Below are 15,962 nucleotides of genomic sequence, written 5' to 3'. Positions count from 1 at the left end.
GGGTTTTGAGTTCTCACATTCTCTGTCTCTATGAAGTAGGTAAAGATGGAGACTCAGAAAAGAATGAGCTATAGGATGAGGAAGTTCTTTGTGCAGGAATGGGGGTGGGTGTGAAATGCTAGTAGGAAGCTGTGTTCTGTCAACCAGGACAAGTAGCATTTTTAAGTCAGTACATGAAGTCACTGAATATCCTTAGAAAATCACTCCTTTCAATTACCCAGCCCAGAACATAAGTTGTCTCATTTAATCCTTAATCAGCGCTATGTTATTTTTTTTTTTCTTTTCACAATTGCACCTGCAGAATATGGAAGTTCTCAGGCTAGGGGTTGAATCAGAGCTGCAGCTGCGGGCCTGCACCACAGCCACAGCAATGCCAGATCTGAGCCACATGTGCAACCTACATCACAGCTTGAGGCAATGCCAGATGCTAAACCCACCAAGGGAGGCCAGGAATTGAACTCACATCCTCACAGACGCTATGTCGGGTTCTGTTTACCATGGTTCTGTTCTATTTCCTGTAACTCCCTTCCTGGAGAAAATAATGTCATGTGGAAGGATGCCTTGATAAGGTACTTGGATTGGGAGTGAGACCTCCTTCAAGGGACATGTTCAAATGACAGCTGATGGGCAGTAAACTGCCTTTGAAGGAGGGTGAGTAGGGTTAACCCTACCACTTTGGTTTTGCTGAGAGAGACATGCAAGCTTGGGGCAGAGCAGAATTGCTACCATTGGCGGAGAAGTGGGGTGATGCCCCTGAGAATTCCTCTTCTCTTTCTTAACCTCTTTAACCCTACTGCTTGCTAAAAACTGGAGGGACAAAGGGAGTTATATGTGGCCCCTAACTTTAAACTCTCCTTGGAAAGTCTAACTATAATCCAGAGGTCTATACAATATGTAGAGAAAGCCAAGAGTCTCAGGAAATCAATGTGAGTCTATCTGTCACCAGTGCTCCTTATTGTGACTGAAGATGGATTTGGGCCACTCCTGAGAACTTGTACGATGCAAAAACATTGCAGAAATCTTGGTTCCTTCCATGGGACCTGTGAGCCCAAATAACAAGCATAATTGCTTATATAAAATAAGGACTCTTGATACCAAACAAATACAACAATTCCAGCTGATGCTGGAAGCATACACATGAGTTGAATGATTTAACTTTCCAAGGTGTCATCAGGACTTGAGATGTTCTTTTCACATGGAGACATCTGCAGAGGCAGGTCTATGGTGTAATGCAATAGCCAGTGATGACCAATAACAGTAAATAGTGTTCTCACAGGTCACAAAGTTCCACAGCCATCACCCTCATGTGCCTCAGTGAGGTGGATCTTATTTCCATTTAGGGGGAAAGAAAACTGAGTTTCTGAGACTGAGCTTCTCCAAGTTCAAATCCTTTATTTTACAGAGGAGAAAAAAAGCCTGGGAATGGGGGCGGGTTTCCTCTGAGGTCAGGCTCTGAGGATGAGTAGGGGAGCTGGGGCCAGAACACAGGCTTATTCCCTGAAACCACCTGATTGCCCCTGTACTGCATTCCTATAAATCTTCAAGAAGTTGCTGGAAATAAGGCAAATGTGCACATTCAGCTCATTTGCAAAAGACCTCATTCATTTCATGGCTAATTCTTTGCCAGAATACCAAAAAGTGAGCACCCAAGTTCAAGGTTAAGGGCCATTTGTCAAGCATCCTTAGTACTTGATGACCTGCTCAGAGGGAATACAACTCTATAAAGGACTGAGATTAGAAAGAAGGACCATAATTGTCAGAGAATAGGAGCCCAGAGTTTTCATCCTAAGTCACAAGCATCCCAGGAAAAAGAAGGGTTCTTCTCTTCCAAGATATTAATAGATAAGCATCTTTATTGGACCCGCACCCAGCAGTGTATGTATGTGTTTGTTTGTGTGTGTGTGTGTGCGCGCACGCAGGTATGGATTCCAGCTGCTGACAGCTGCCCCTTTGAATCACATGCCAGCCATCCCAACCACTACAGGTGATGAGAGCCTGGTCACTTGAGAAGCCAATCTTTGTCAGGCCTCCTCTAAAATGGACAGTGGGAGGCGGAGCAAGACAGTGGAGGAATAAGAGGTTGGGCTCACCCTCTCCCACAAACACATCCAAAAAACACATCTACATGTGAAACGACTCACACAGAACATCAACTGGATGCTGGCAGAAGAACTTAAACCTCCAAAAAGGGCAAGAAACTCTTGACATAACTGGGTGGAACAACAGAAAAACAGAGAGAGAAATGCAATCAGGATGGGACTAGCATTCCCGAGAGGGAGCTGTGAAGGAGAAAAGGAACCCCCCTTTTGGGAAGCCACCTAACTGACGGAAAGATCAGCCGAGCTGAAGGGACCTCAAAGTCGCCGAGAAAAAGGCAGCAGCGGGACTGAAACCAGCAAAGTACAGTGAGAGCCGCACAGATCATCTGAACCACAAGCCTGGACACCACAGCCTGAACTGCTCGGGCGGGGGCTGGGCGCAGAGACCCAGGCTCCGGAGGTCAGTCCCGGGGAGAGGACTGGGGACAGCCTGAGGGGCTGAGGAGCAGGGCGCCACGGGCGGGGGGAGTGGTACGCCATGGGCTGAGGAGGGGAACACCACGGCAGAGGGAACCGGGGAGAAGGTCTGGACCTGCAGGAGGGGCGAGGCACCAGAGTTGGGAAGAGGGAGAGGAGGAGGGGCGGACGCCAGAGGAAACGCCCTACACTGCGGGCTCGCAGAGGGCAGAGCAGCTCTAACACAGGCTATGGGCAGTGAGAAGCCTCTTGCGTGTTTAGGGAGACTGGGCACTTCTGGTGCAGGCTACTGGTGGTAGGCACATCTCGATTGGGCCAAGGCCATCGGGGGGCTAAGTGCCACATGGTGCCTCTTGCACAATCTACAGATGATAGGGACAGACCGCACCGGTCCTCTCAGAGGCCATAGGGAGGTATGGCTTGCCACCATTGGGGGCCTGTGAGTGGGCCCCACCTGTGACCCCAGTCGCCTCAGGGGTTGACACAAAAGAAAAGAAGAGGGCACTGCAACCAATCACCATACGCTGGTGCTCTCACTCCCCTGGGAGCACACTCGCCCTGCTGCTGCCACTGCCAAACACTCTGGGCAGTGCCCGGATGCTTCATCACTGTCCCTTCCCAGGAACCTGCAACTAGGAGCAGCTTATGCAGCACCTCCTCTGGGAGCTAAACAGGACGAGGTGCTTCTGGCACGGTCTACAGGAGGCGGGGGCAAACCACCCCAGGTTGGTTCCAGAGGTGGGAGTGGCTCGCCACCACTGGGGTCCATGAACACATACCACCTGCAGCCCATTCACCTCGAGGGCACCACGGAGGAGGGCAATGTGACCGAGCACCACCTGCTGGTGCTCTCACTCCCTGGGAACACACCCGCCCTCCTGCTGCCACTGCTGAATGCCACGGGCAGTCCCCACACGCCTGATCTCTGTCACTTCCCAGGATCCTATAACTAGGAGCAGCCTGTACAGCACCTCCTATGTGGGCTAAGTGAGACGGGTTGCTTCATGCACCATCTACAGGTGGCAGGGGCAAACCACCACAGTTATCACTGACTCCAGAGATGGTCATGGCCCGCTCCCACTAGGGGTCCCTGAACAGGCACCACCTGCGGTTCCCGTCACCTCAGAGGAGGGCATTGCAATCAAACACAAGCTGCTGTTGCTCCCGCTCCCCTGGGAACTCACGCACCCTGCTGCTGCCACTGCCGAATGCTCTGGCCACCTTGTAGATCTGCCTAGAGCTCATCGCCACTTCCCAGGGCCCTGCAACTAGCAGTGGCCTGTGCCACCTTCCTGCAGGTCCTTGCTGCTGGTGAGAGCCCAGCAACCAGGCACAAACCACTGGCCCTACCCACTGCCTCCTTCTCCCTGAAAACACACTGAGTATTCTGGGAAATGCTGCCCACTCCAAAGAAAGAGACAGCAAATAATCAAACTCCTATGCCAAAAATAAAGAGTAACACCCCTCCCCCCAAATATACAGGGATGCTCTTGCTTAGAAGTAGCCTTACAAGACCACAGTTTGGCTTCCCCAAACTCACAGAAAAAGAAAAGCATAAGCAAGATGAAGAAGCTCAGAAACCATTCCCAGCTAAAGGAACAGAAGGAGTCACCTAAAGCCATCAACAATGAAAGAGACCTCTGCAGTCTGACAGACACTGAGTTTAAAAGGGAGACAGTGAAAATCCTGAAGGAATTAAGGCTGAATATCAAGGAATTAAGAGAAGACACAAACAGGAATGCAGACTCCCTTAGAAAGGAACTAGAAAATGTAAGGAGGAGTCAAGGAAACCTAGAAAACTCATTTGCAGAGATGCAAACTGAGCTAAAGGCAATAAAGACCAGAATGAATAATGCAGAGGAACGAATTAGTGACGTGGAAGACAGAATAACAGAAATCACCCAATCAGGACAGCAGACAGAAACCCAAATGAATAAACATGAAAGCAATATAAGACACCTATGGGATCATATAAAGTGGGCCAAACTACGCAGAATAGGAATTCCAAAAGGAGAAGGAAAAGAAAAAGGGATGGAAAATATATTTGAAGAAATCACGTCTGAAAACGTTCCAAATCTGAAGGATACTGATATCCAGATGCAGGAAGCACAGAAGGCCCCAAACAGGTTGAACCCAAACAGGCCCACACCAAGACATAATAAAAATGGCAAAAGTTAAAGAGAGGATTCTAAAGGCAGCAAGAGAAAAGCAAAGCATTAAATATAAGGGAACCCCCATAAGGCTGTCAGCTAATTTCACTACAGAAACACTACAGGCCAGAAGGGAGTGGCGAGATATATTTAAGGTGCTCAAAGGAAAAAATTTGCAACCTAGACTACTCTAACTAGAAAGAATATCATTTAAAATAGAAGGGGGAAATAAAGAATTTCTCCAACAAACAAAAGCTAAAGAGTACAGCAATACTAAACCCATTCTGAAACAAATACTGAAAGGGCTTCTCTAAATTAAAAAAAAAAAAAAAGAGAGAGAGAGAGAAAAGAAAAAAAGAAGAATTAGGATGGAGGAAACCACAGCTGGAAAGTGATCACTTAAATAAGCCAGCACACAGGTCTAAACATGAAGATGTTCACACAAAAAAAAAAAAAAAAAAGAAGAAGAAAGAAAAAAAAGACATCAAAATCATACAATTTTGTGGGGAGGGAAAGTAAGAAAAGATAATAGATTCTTTTTTTATTTTAATGACACGTTTGAGCCTATGTGACCATCAGGCTAAAGCAAGCAGATATAGGAAAGGGTTAACGTACTTAAAAAACAAGGCAACCACCAATCAAAACCTGACATCACATTCACAAAAACTGAAAAGAAAAGCACTCAAGCATAAAGTAAATGGAAACCATCCAACCAAAAAAAGAAAGGAAGAGAAACACAGAATCCACTGGAAAACAAGGTTTAAAATGGCAATAAATACGTATCTACCAGTAGTCATCTTAAATGTCAAATGGACTGAATGCTCCAATCAACAGACACAGAGTGCAAGATTGGATAAAAAAGCAAAAACCTTCAACCCCTGCTGTCCACAAGAGACTCGCCTTAGGGCAAAGGACACATATAGACTGAAAGTGAGGGGGTGGGAAAAGATATTTCATGCCAATGGACAAGACAGGAAAGCAGGAGCTGCAATCCTCATATCAGACGAAATAGACTTTAAAATGAAGGCCATAAAGAACGACAAAGAAGGACACGATTTAATGGTTAAAGGATCCATTCATGAAGAGGATATTCCAGTCGTCAATATATATGCCCCTAATTAATAGCACCCAGATACCTACAACAAATCCTAACAGACATAAAAGGAGAAATGGATGGGAATACAATCACAGGAGGAGACTTCAACACCCCACTCACATCGATGGACAGATCCTCTCGACAGAAAATCAATACGGCAACAGAGATCCTAAAGGACACAATAGAAAAGGTAGACTTAAGTGACATTTTCAGGACACTACACACAAAAAGTCAGAATATACATTCTTCTCAAATGCACATGGAACATTCTCAGGAACTGATCACATCCCGGGGCACAAAGCAAACCTCAACAAATTTCAGAGTAGAGAAATCATTTCAAGTATCTTCTCTGACCACAATGGCATGAAACTAGAAATCAACCACAGGAAAAGAAATGAGAAAAAAACTTACTACATGGAGACTAAACAACGTGCTACTCAAAAACCCATGGGTCAAGGAGGAAATCAAGAAGGAATTTGAAAAAAATACCTCAACACAAATGATAATGAAGACACAACCACTCCAAAATCTATGGGACGCCACAAAAGCAGGGCTCAGAGGGAAATTCATAGCCAGACAGGCCTTCCTCAAAAAAGAAGAAAAATCTGGAGTTCCCGTCGTGGCGCAGTGGTTAACAAATCCGACTAGGAACCATGAGGTTGCGGGTTCAGTCCCTGCCCTTGCTCAGTGGGTTAACGATCCGGCGTTGCTGTGAGCTGTGGTGTAGGTTGCAGACGCGGCTCGGATCCCGCGTTGCTGTGGCTCTGGTGCAGGCCAGTGGCTACAGCTCCGATTTGACCCCTAGCCTGGGAACCTCCATATGCCGCGGGAGCGGCCCAAGAAATAGCAAAAAGACAAAAAAAAAAAAAAAGAAAGAAAAATCTCAAATTGACAACTTAACCCATCACCTAAATGAATGAGAAAAAGAAGAACAAACACAACCTAAAGGCAGCAGAAGGAAGGAAGGAAATCATAAAGATCAAAGAGGAAATCAATAAAATAGAGATTAAAGAAACAAGGGAAGAAATCAATAAAACCAAATTCATAGAGCTGGTTCCCTTAAAAGGTAAACAAAATTGACAAACCTCTAGCCAGACTCACCAAGAAGAGGAGAGAAAATACCCAAATAAACAAAGTAAGAAATGAAAAAGGAAAAGTCACACAGATACTACAGAAATACAAAAACCCATGAGAGAATACCATGAACAATTGTGTGCTAACAAATTTGACCACCTAGAAGAAATGGACAACTTTCTAGAGACTTACACCCTGCCAAAACCGAACCAAGAAGAAATAGGTCAACTGAACAGACCGATCACTAGAAATACAATTGAATATGTCACAAAAATACTCCCTACAAATTAAAGTCCAGGACCAGATGGCTTCACATACAAATCCTACCACACCTACAAAGAGGAACTTATACCCATCCTCCTTAACCTTTTTCAAAAGGTTGAAGAAGAAGGAACACTTCCAAAGACATTCTGTGTCGCCACCATCACCCTAATTCCAACACCAGCCAAACATACCACCAAAAAAGAAAACCATCGGCCAATATCTCTGATGAATATAGACACAAAAATTCTCAACCAAATTTTAGCCAACCAAATCCAACAACATATAAAACAGATCATACACCACGACCAGGTGGGATTCATCCCAGGTGCACAAGGATGGGTCAACACATGCAAATCAATCAACCTCATACACCACATTCACAAAAGAAAAGTCTATAAACACACACGATCGTCTCAATAGATGCAGAAAAAGCATTTGACAAAGTCCAACATCCATTCATGATCACAACTCTTACCAAAGTCGCTAGAGAGGGAACATACCTCAACAGAATCAAAGCCATTTATGACAAACCCACAGCAAATATAATACTCAATAGAGACAAGCTGAAAGCCGTCTCACTAAAATCTGGAACAAGACAAGGATGCCCACTCTCACCACTCTTATTCAACATAGTACTGGAAGTCCTAGCCACAGCAATCAGACAAACAAAAGAAATAAAAGCCATCCAACTAGGAAGAGAAGAGGTAAAACCGTCACTGTACGCAGACAACATGATCCTACATTTAGAAAACCCTGAGGACTCAACCCAAAAACTACTTGAACTGATCAACAAATTCGGCAAAGTAGCAGGATATAACATTAACATTCAGAAATCAATCACACTTCTGTATACTAACAACGAAATATTAGAGAAGGAATACAAACATACAATACCCTTTAAAATTGCACCCTGAAAAATCAAATACCTGGGAATACACCTGACCCAGGAGGTAAAAGACTTACATGCTGAGAACTATAAAATATTATTCAAGGAAATCAAAGAAGGTACAAAGAAATGGAAAGACATCCCATGCTCATGGTTGGAAAAATCAATATTGTAAACATGGCCATACTACCCAAAGCAATCTACAGATTCAATGCAATCCCTATCAAATTACCCACAACATTTTTCACAGAACTAGAACAATCCAGCCAAACACTCTTATGCGACCACAAAAGACGCAGAATTGCCAAAGCAATTCTGAGGAACAAAAACCAAGCAGGAGGCATAGCTCTCCCAGACTTCGGGTGATATTTCACAGCCACACTCATCAAGACAGTGTGGTACTACTGGTACCAAAACAGACATACGGACCAATGGAACAGAATAGAGAGCCCAGAAATGAACCCAGACACCAATGGTCAAGTAATCTTTGACAAAGGAGGCAAGAACATCAAATGGGGAAAAGACAGTCTTTTCAGCAAGTATTGCTGGGAAACCCGCACAGCTGCACGCAAACCCATGAAACTAGAACACACCCTCATGCCATGCCATGCGCAAAAAGAAACTCAGAATGGCTTAAAGACTGAAACATAAGACAAGACACCATCAAACTCCTGGAAAAGAACATAGGCAAAGCATTCTCTGACACCAACCTTCCAAATGCTTTCTCAGGCCAGTCTCCCAAAGCAACAGACATAAAAGCAAAAGTAAACCCGTGGGACCCAATCAAACGCACAAGCTCTTGCACAGCAAAGGAAACTAAAAAGACAACGTACAGAATAGGAGAAAATAGTGTCAAATGATGCAACTGACAAGGACTTAATCTCTGAAATACACAAGCAATTTATACAACTCAACAGCAAAAAAGCCAACAACCCAACTGAAAAAAAAAAACGGGCAAAAGACCTGAATAGACATTTCTCCAAGGAAGATATATGGATAGCCAACAAGCACATGAAAAAATGCTCAATACCCTGATTATGAGAGAAATCAAATCTAAACTACCATGAGGTACTACCTCACACCAATCAGAATGGCCATCATTAATAAGCCCACAAATAACAAATGCTGGAGGGGGTGTGGAGAAAAGGGAACCCTCCTGCACTGTTGGTGGGAATGTAAGCTGGTACGACCAGTATGGAGAACATTATGGAGGTACCTTAGAAAAACTACACATAGAACTACCATATGACCCAGTGATCCCACTCTTGGGCATATATCTGGACAAAATTTTCCTTAAAAAAGACACGTGCTCCCGCAAGTTCATTGCAGCACTATTCACAATAGCCAAGACATGGAAAATAATCCAAATGTCCACTGACGGATGATTGGATTAGGAGGATGGGGGATATATACACAATGGAATACTACTCAGCCATAAAAAAGAACAAAATAATACCATTTTCAGCAGCATGGATGGAACTTGAGACTCTCATACTGAGTGAATAAGTCAGAGAAAGACAAGTACCATCCGATGCTACTTATATCTGGAATCTAATATATACTACACAAATGAACCTTTCCACAGAAAAGAAAATCATGGACTTGGAGAAAAGACTTGTGGTTGTCACGGGGGAGAAGGGAATGGGATGGACTGGGAGTCTGGGGTTAATACATGCAAACTGTTGCCTTTGGAGTGGATGGGCAATAAGATCCTGCTGTGTAGCACTGGGAACTATTCTAATCACTTCTGATGAATCTATACATGTATGTGTAACCAGGTTAACATGCTGTACAGTAGAAAATTGACACTAAACCAGCTATAATGAAAAAAACTAATAAAAATAAAATAAAATGGATAGTGCCCTAAGAAAAATAAAAATTAAAATTAAAAAAAATAATAAAAAAATAAAATCCTCTTAAAATAGTGTTTATTGCTTTCATTCTTTTTCTTTTTTAATGTGATAATCAACTCACCAATATTTTTCATTCAGTTGAAAAGCTCTATTTACATATGTTTCACTTCACCAGTGAAAGCAGGAACAGTACTGTATTTTGTATTTATCTTTGTAACCTCAGTCCTTAGTGGAGGACCTGGTATCCAAGAGACACAGGAAATATTAGTAGAAAGAAGAGGAAATGCATGAAAATCCTAAATCTTCCAGCTTTTAACGTTTTCCAGGAAAATCACATCTTCCTGGAAAACAATCAATATCTTGCTCTTCCTGTTTGTGAGTTGAGGGGATATTGCCAAAGTTACTTATTGAATTTTTTCATCTCCTGTGTGTTGAGATACTTGGGCACTGGGTCGATCTATAACCATTCAGTGCTACAGGTAAAAAGGATGAAGAAATATGGCAGCCCCCAAATTTCCTGGAGAGTTGTTATGACCTACTTCACAAGTTCTTGTTCAACCATCTGTTCCTGACTTGTCTGCCTTGAGACAGGTGGTTTTTTTCCCTCCTCCAGTTCTGCAGCTCATTCCAGCTCATTCCCTAAAGTTCATTGTTAAACCTTTAGCAAGACATTTTTCTTCTCTTTGAGGACCCACACAGAACACTGACCCTGCCTTTTTCTCCTGAGAGCAATAGCAGAGGGAAAGTGGGTTTGGATGGGTGGCAAGAAAGGGAAGGATGGAGAATATGCTCCTGGACCTGGTCCCACACCCTGGGGCAGGCAGGAAAGGATGCAGCTTGCTCTCCCAGTCCCACTTCCCAGGTAATGGGAAGTAGAGCCTTTCTCTCCAGGGGAAGGGGAAAGGCTGAGAAAAGCAAGGATAGCACAAGGGGAGTCTGTATCCTAGGCAGCCTGGCGCTCCTTGCCCCAGCAGCCTCACACAGTCTAAATTTCATTACATTCATTATCTATCACCATATGACAAATTTTATGCAAACAAACGCAGAGCTTTAAGCCACAACTTTGAACAAACATGGATTAACTCAGTTCTCTGGGTCAGGAATCCAGGCATAGCTTAACTTTGGCTCATGGACTCTCATGAGGCTGCAACCAAGAAGTTGGCCAGGCTGCAGTCTCATCTGAAGTTTCAGCTGGGAGAGGATTCACTTCCAAGTTCACTCACATCATCATTGGCAGGATGCAATTCCCCACAGGCCCTCAGTTTCTGGCTGGCTGTTGGCCAGAGGTCACACTTAGTTCCTTGCCATGGTAGTTTCTTCATAAGGCATCCACAACATGGCAGCCTGACTGTCAAGGTGAGAAGGTGAGAAGAGCTAAAGAGGGTGTGCATTACACAGAAGTCATCGGGTTTTTGGTAACCTAATCTTGGAAGTCACATCCCATCACTTTTATTGTATTGTGTTTGTTCAAAGTAAGTGAGGGGGTTCAGCCTGCATCCAGGGGAAGGGACTATGTAGGGGCGTGAAACCACAAGGTGAGATCGCTTGGGAGCCCTTTCGTAGCTGCCCGTCAGCTCCAGTGGAGGACCTTCTCCTGTTGAGCTGGTGCCCTCACAGTTCACCCTGCTGCTGCCACGGCTTCCGCCAGCCTCTCCCCAGCACAGAAGCACATCACGGCCCTCAGCATCCTCGGCCATGCTTCCCCAGACCCGCAGGATGGCTGGGCTCCTGCCTCCATCATTGCTGATGGTGAGAGACCATTTCCTGCATCTCCTCCCTTATAATCGCCAGCATCACCTCTTAATACCAAGGAGAAGTGCCCCATCCCCACATTCAGCCTGACAGGGAACCATCTGGCAGGAAACCTCTGGCCGGACATCCTAGTGGAGTGACCTGCCTCATGGGCTCACCCACGAAACCAGTTCTTCGCATAATCCATTATTCCCTGTTACGCCCAGGCGCCCCCTGTTCCACAGCCATATTAACCTCCATCCAGTAATTAAGGGCTTGGCTTTCCATGAGAGACCTTAAATGTCACCTTTCTGCCACCTAATACGTCTTTGAATGACACGGCGTCTAATGAGATGTTCAAATATAGAAAACTGAATGACTCCTTGCCTTCGTCGTGACATTTATTCAGCCAGAGTGGCCTGACTAAACCACTACATCACTGACAACTTCCACCTGACCTTGGGTGCTGGAGTGTAATCTTTAAGGAAACTATCCATTTAATCTCCCTCGCCTTATTAGCCTTTAATTACTATGACAAACTTCCAGATGTACAAAGGATGTTAGGATTATAATTCAATTTTCCCTTCAAACGGCCCAGTAGCCAAGGGCAGTGGGACTACCTCTGACACCATCGAGTTTTGGTTGAGGAAGCAGCCTGCACCCGGGTCAGCCTCCAGCCCCTCAGAGCACCAGCCGGGCTTATCCCGACCATAATTCCCGCTCTAAGCATCCTCCTCACTTTTCCCCTCTCTCATCACCGGGCTGAGCTTTGTTTTGCTGCTCAGGATCAGGCCAAGTCATGGGGCTGGGAAGAGGATGTGGAGGCAGAGGATGCCAGCGAAGCCTCAGATCTGAAAGCTGCACAGGACCTTGGATCTCATACATGAACTGTGTCATGTGGATGTTTGATCCCAGAAGAATAGATGGAACTGATCCAGGTGCACCCTCCTCTATGCTCACTCCTTTAAAAACGCACATTCTGTTTTGTGAGTTACTCTGCCATTTTCCCACAGAAATGTGCCGACACCTCTTGCCTGGTCCTGACCCCATAAATCACAGAGCAAGTCCTGCCCACGGTCACCGGTCCTTGGATGTGGAAAATGAGACAACTCAGAGGAGGTGAAAGATCCCCAGACCTGGGATCTGCAGGGCTTGGGCTCTGCAACTGCCTCTGCCATGAACCGTCCATCCATCCATGGAAGACTCGGCCCCCTGCCCTATCCCTCCAGCGTGGCTGTAGAGGTGACATCCGGGTTTAACCTCATGACTGCGTCTTCCTGGCCAGAGTGCACTGGGACCCCTGGCCTGAGCTGGACAGATTGGATTCTCTCCTTTGGTCACTTGCAGTCGAAGCTGAGAGACACCAGCCTGTCTGCCAAGTGTGTGAAATGAAGGCCCAAGAGCGAGAGGTCCACAGAGCAAGGATGCCAGCACGCACAGGGTCTCTGCAGAGACCAGTGGGTGCTGTCACTGTCATGAGAAAAGAAGAACCTAGTGTAAATACCCCAGAGGGAGACCAAGATGCCAGCTGTTAATACCAACATCAAACGACAACCAAAACCCAAGACAAAAGTTGTGCACCTAATCCACTCAGTACTTTCATTTGTCCATATTGTTCTCTAGTCCCTTTCATATGCCAGCTACGCCAGCTTACTTTTTTTTTTTTTTTTTTTTTTTTGTCTTTTTAGGGCCGCACCTGTGGCATATGGAGGTTCCCAGGCTAGAGGTCTAAGCAGAGCTACAGCTGCCGGCCTACACCACAGCCACACCAGATCCAAGATGCATCTGAGACCTACACCACAGCTCACAGCAATGCTGGATCCCTGACCCACTGAGTCAGGCCAGGGATCAAACCCGAGTCCTCATGGTTCCTAGTCAGATTTGCTTCCCCTCTGCCATGATGGGAACTCTCCAGCTTACTTTTTATCTATGTGAACTAATGTAATATGTAGACTTTTACCTTCCTTTTTATTTAGTGTTATATTATGAATATTTTCCCATTTTGCTATAGTCTTTTTTGTATATTTTCCCCCCAATTCCCTTTCTTTTCCACCTTTCCTGTTCTGCCCTTGATATAGTCTTAATAGTGACAGCCTGGTATAATCTGTTCACACCATTCTCTATACTCCTATAAATATATCAAAGCAGGTGTGTGTCTATCTATATCTGTATATTTACATCCATGAATACAGTGAATCTTTTAGTGGAAGATTAAAAGACAGAACAATCTCTGCATTGTAGGATTGCATTTTTGCAAAAACAAATCCAGTTTCATTCCTCTACGAAGGCAGCGTGATATTCTCTAGTAAGGGTCTCCAACACAGAGTATGAGCACCCCACTAGCACGAAGAAAAAAATATTCAAAGTTTTATCCCTATTTCTGTTTTTTTTCTTTTCTTTTCTTTTTTTTTAGGGCCACATCTGTAACAAATGGAATTTCCCAGGCTAGGGGGTGAATAGGAGCTGTAGTGGCCAGCCTTCACCACAGCAATATGAGATCCGAGCTGTATCTGCAACCTATACCACAGCTCATGTCAACACTGGATCCTTAACCCACTGAGTGAGGGCAGGGATCACACCCTTGTCCTCATGGATACTAGTTGGTTTCATAACCTGCTGAGCCACAACAGGAACTCCAACCCCTACTTATTTTTATCTCATCTCTTTAACATTTCTATTTTGTGTTTGTTTATACTACACTTAAGATAGCCCTCGATGCAAATAAATATACATATTTTGGAGGTACGTGCTATAATTAAATGAGCAATCAGAAATACTTAGTGACCACCAAGCTACAGAACCAGGGAACACATTTCCCTCATGATTAGTATACAGGCAATTTCTAGCTGGGGGTATTGCAAACTAGGCTACAAAAAAAATCACTGCACATATGCATTTCTGGTTTTTTTTGTTGTTGTTGTTTGGTTGGTATTTTTTTGGTTTGTTTTTTAGGGCCACACTTGTGGCCCAATTCCCTTTCTTTTCCAACCTAGGGGTCAAATGGGATCTGTTACTGCCAGCCTATACCAGAGCCACAGCAACGCAGAATCCAAGCTGAGTCTGCAACCTACACCACAGCTTATGGCAACGCTGGATCCTTAACACACTAAGTGAGGCCAGGGGTCGAGCCCAAAACCTCATGGTTCCTAGTTGAGTTTGTTTCTGCTGCACCACAATGGGAACTCTTGCGTGTATGCATTTCTACACCAGTGCTTTTTTTTGGGGAGGGGGGGTTTGTCCCAAGGCATGTGGAAGTTCCTGGGTAAGGGGTCAGGGATCAAACCCACACCACAGAAGTAACCAAAACCACAGCAGGGACAATGCCGGATCCTTAACCAGCTGAGCCACCAGGGAACTCCAGAACACGAGTGCTATAGATCTATAGGACAGAGTCCCAAAAGTAGAACTGCTGATTCGAAGGGTGTGCCTACTTAAAATTTTAATCAATACTGGTGGCCTGCTCCCAAAAAAGTCCGTAACAATTCACAGTTCCATCAGCAACATATAAAGTGCTTATTTCCCTGTGTCTCCGTGGACTTTGGAAATGATCACTTTTCCATGTTTGCCAATGCTGCGAATGGGTTGGAAATGACATCCAGTCTTCCAGGGCACCATCATGTCGCATGTAAGTGAGGGCATTGGCCAAGAAGACCTCTAAGCTCCTTTCAGCCCAAGCCTCCATGCTTCCCTAATTATCTGTCTTCAGAGCTCAGCTGCTCCAGCTCTGTCTCTAGTTGCCATTCACTAGCCCTTTGTGACTCCCAGAGGGGTTTATGGAACAGTTGTCAGAAACCAACACATGGAGGGCTGGAAAGCAAGCAAGCTGAATGCCGTCCAGAAGATCATCTTGCCAATACTGTTGGGCTTGTGAAAACCATCTAGGCCAAATCCCTGCGACTTCAGCCAGAACAAATAATAAAAAGCAGTGGGCAATATTTCTAGGATCAGCATATTCATAGTAAATATCTGAAGATCAATGGCTGCACAAAATGCATTTTCCTTGGAGTTTCACTTGTCAAATGGCTTTGTATTAAAAGTACAATTTCAATAAATATTCATGGGGAAATTCATGGATGTGTTTTCTCATTCACAGCTACAATCGGAAAGGTCCTGGGGCGGCGGGGGGAGAGACACAGGACGCTTATTTTCCCCTCTTAGGTGAAAAATACATGATGTGCTTTTGTTTTCTCTGACAACAGACCCACCCTCCTAGGTGGGGAGCTGTGTTTCCCACACCTGCTCCTCTCCAGCCAGTCCTGGGGCAGGTCGCAGCTGGGGCAGAAGAACTGACAGTGGCAGGGGTGGGGGAAGGTGAGGAAGCCTGTGTGCAGAGCCTTTTCGAAGTCCCCAAAGCCCCTTTCAACATCTCCACTTGATGAGAATTTACTGCAT

General features: G+C 45.0%; 1 protein-coding gene and 1 long non-coding RNA gene across 4 annotated transcripts in view; one reads left to right on the top strand and one right to left on the bottom strand.

Annotated features, from left to right (window-relative positions):
• LOC146398355 (uncharacterized) overlaps positions 1–15,962 on the bottom strand; it is a 246,098-nt gene that overhangs the window by 7,973 nt on the left and 222,163 nt on the right. The window lies entirely within an intron of this gene.
• LOC146398356 (uncharacterized) lies at positions 48–4,068 on the top strand. The gene is made up of 2 exons (XR_014821701.1): positions 48–2,623; positions 3,815–4,068. It is a non-coding gene; the product is annotated as an uncharacterized LOC146398356 (long non-coding RNA).

The sequence above is a fragment of the Sus scrofa genome, chromosome 12, assembly GCF_054392235.1.
Source record: "Sus scrofa isolate SSC_HxYL_T2T_F1_AM1 chromosome 12, Sscrofa_HxYL_maternal_Yorkshire_Landrace_v2.0, whole genome shotgun sequence".
Taxonomy (NCBI): domain Eukaryota; kingdom Metazoa; phylum Chordata; class Mammalia; order Artiodactyla; family Suidae; genus Sus; species Sus scrofa.
This window is presented reverse-complemented; position numbering and strand designations above follow the sequence as displayed.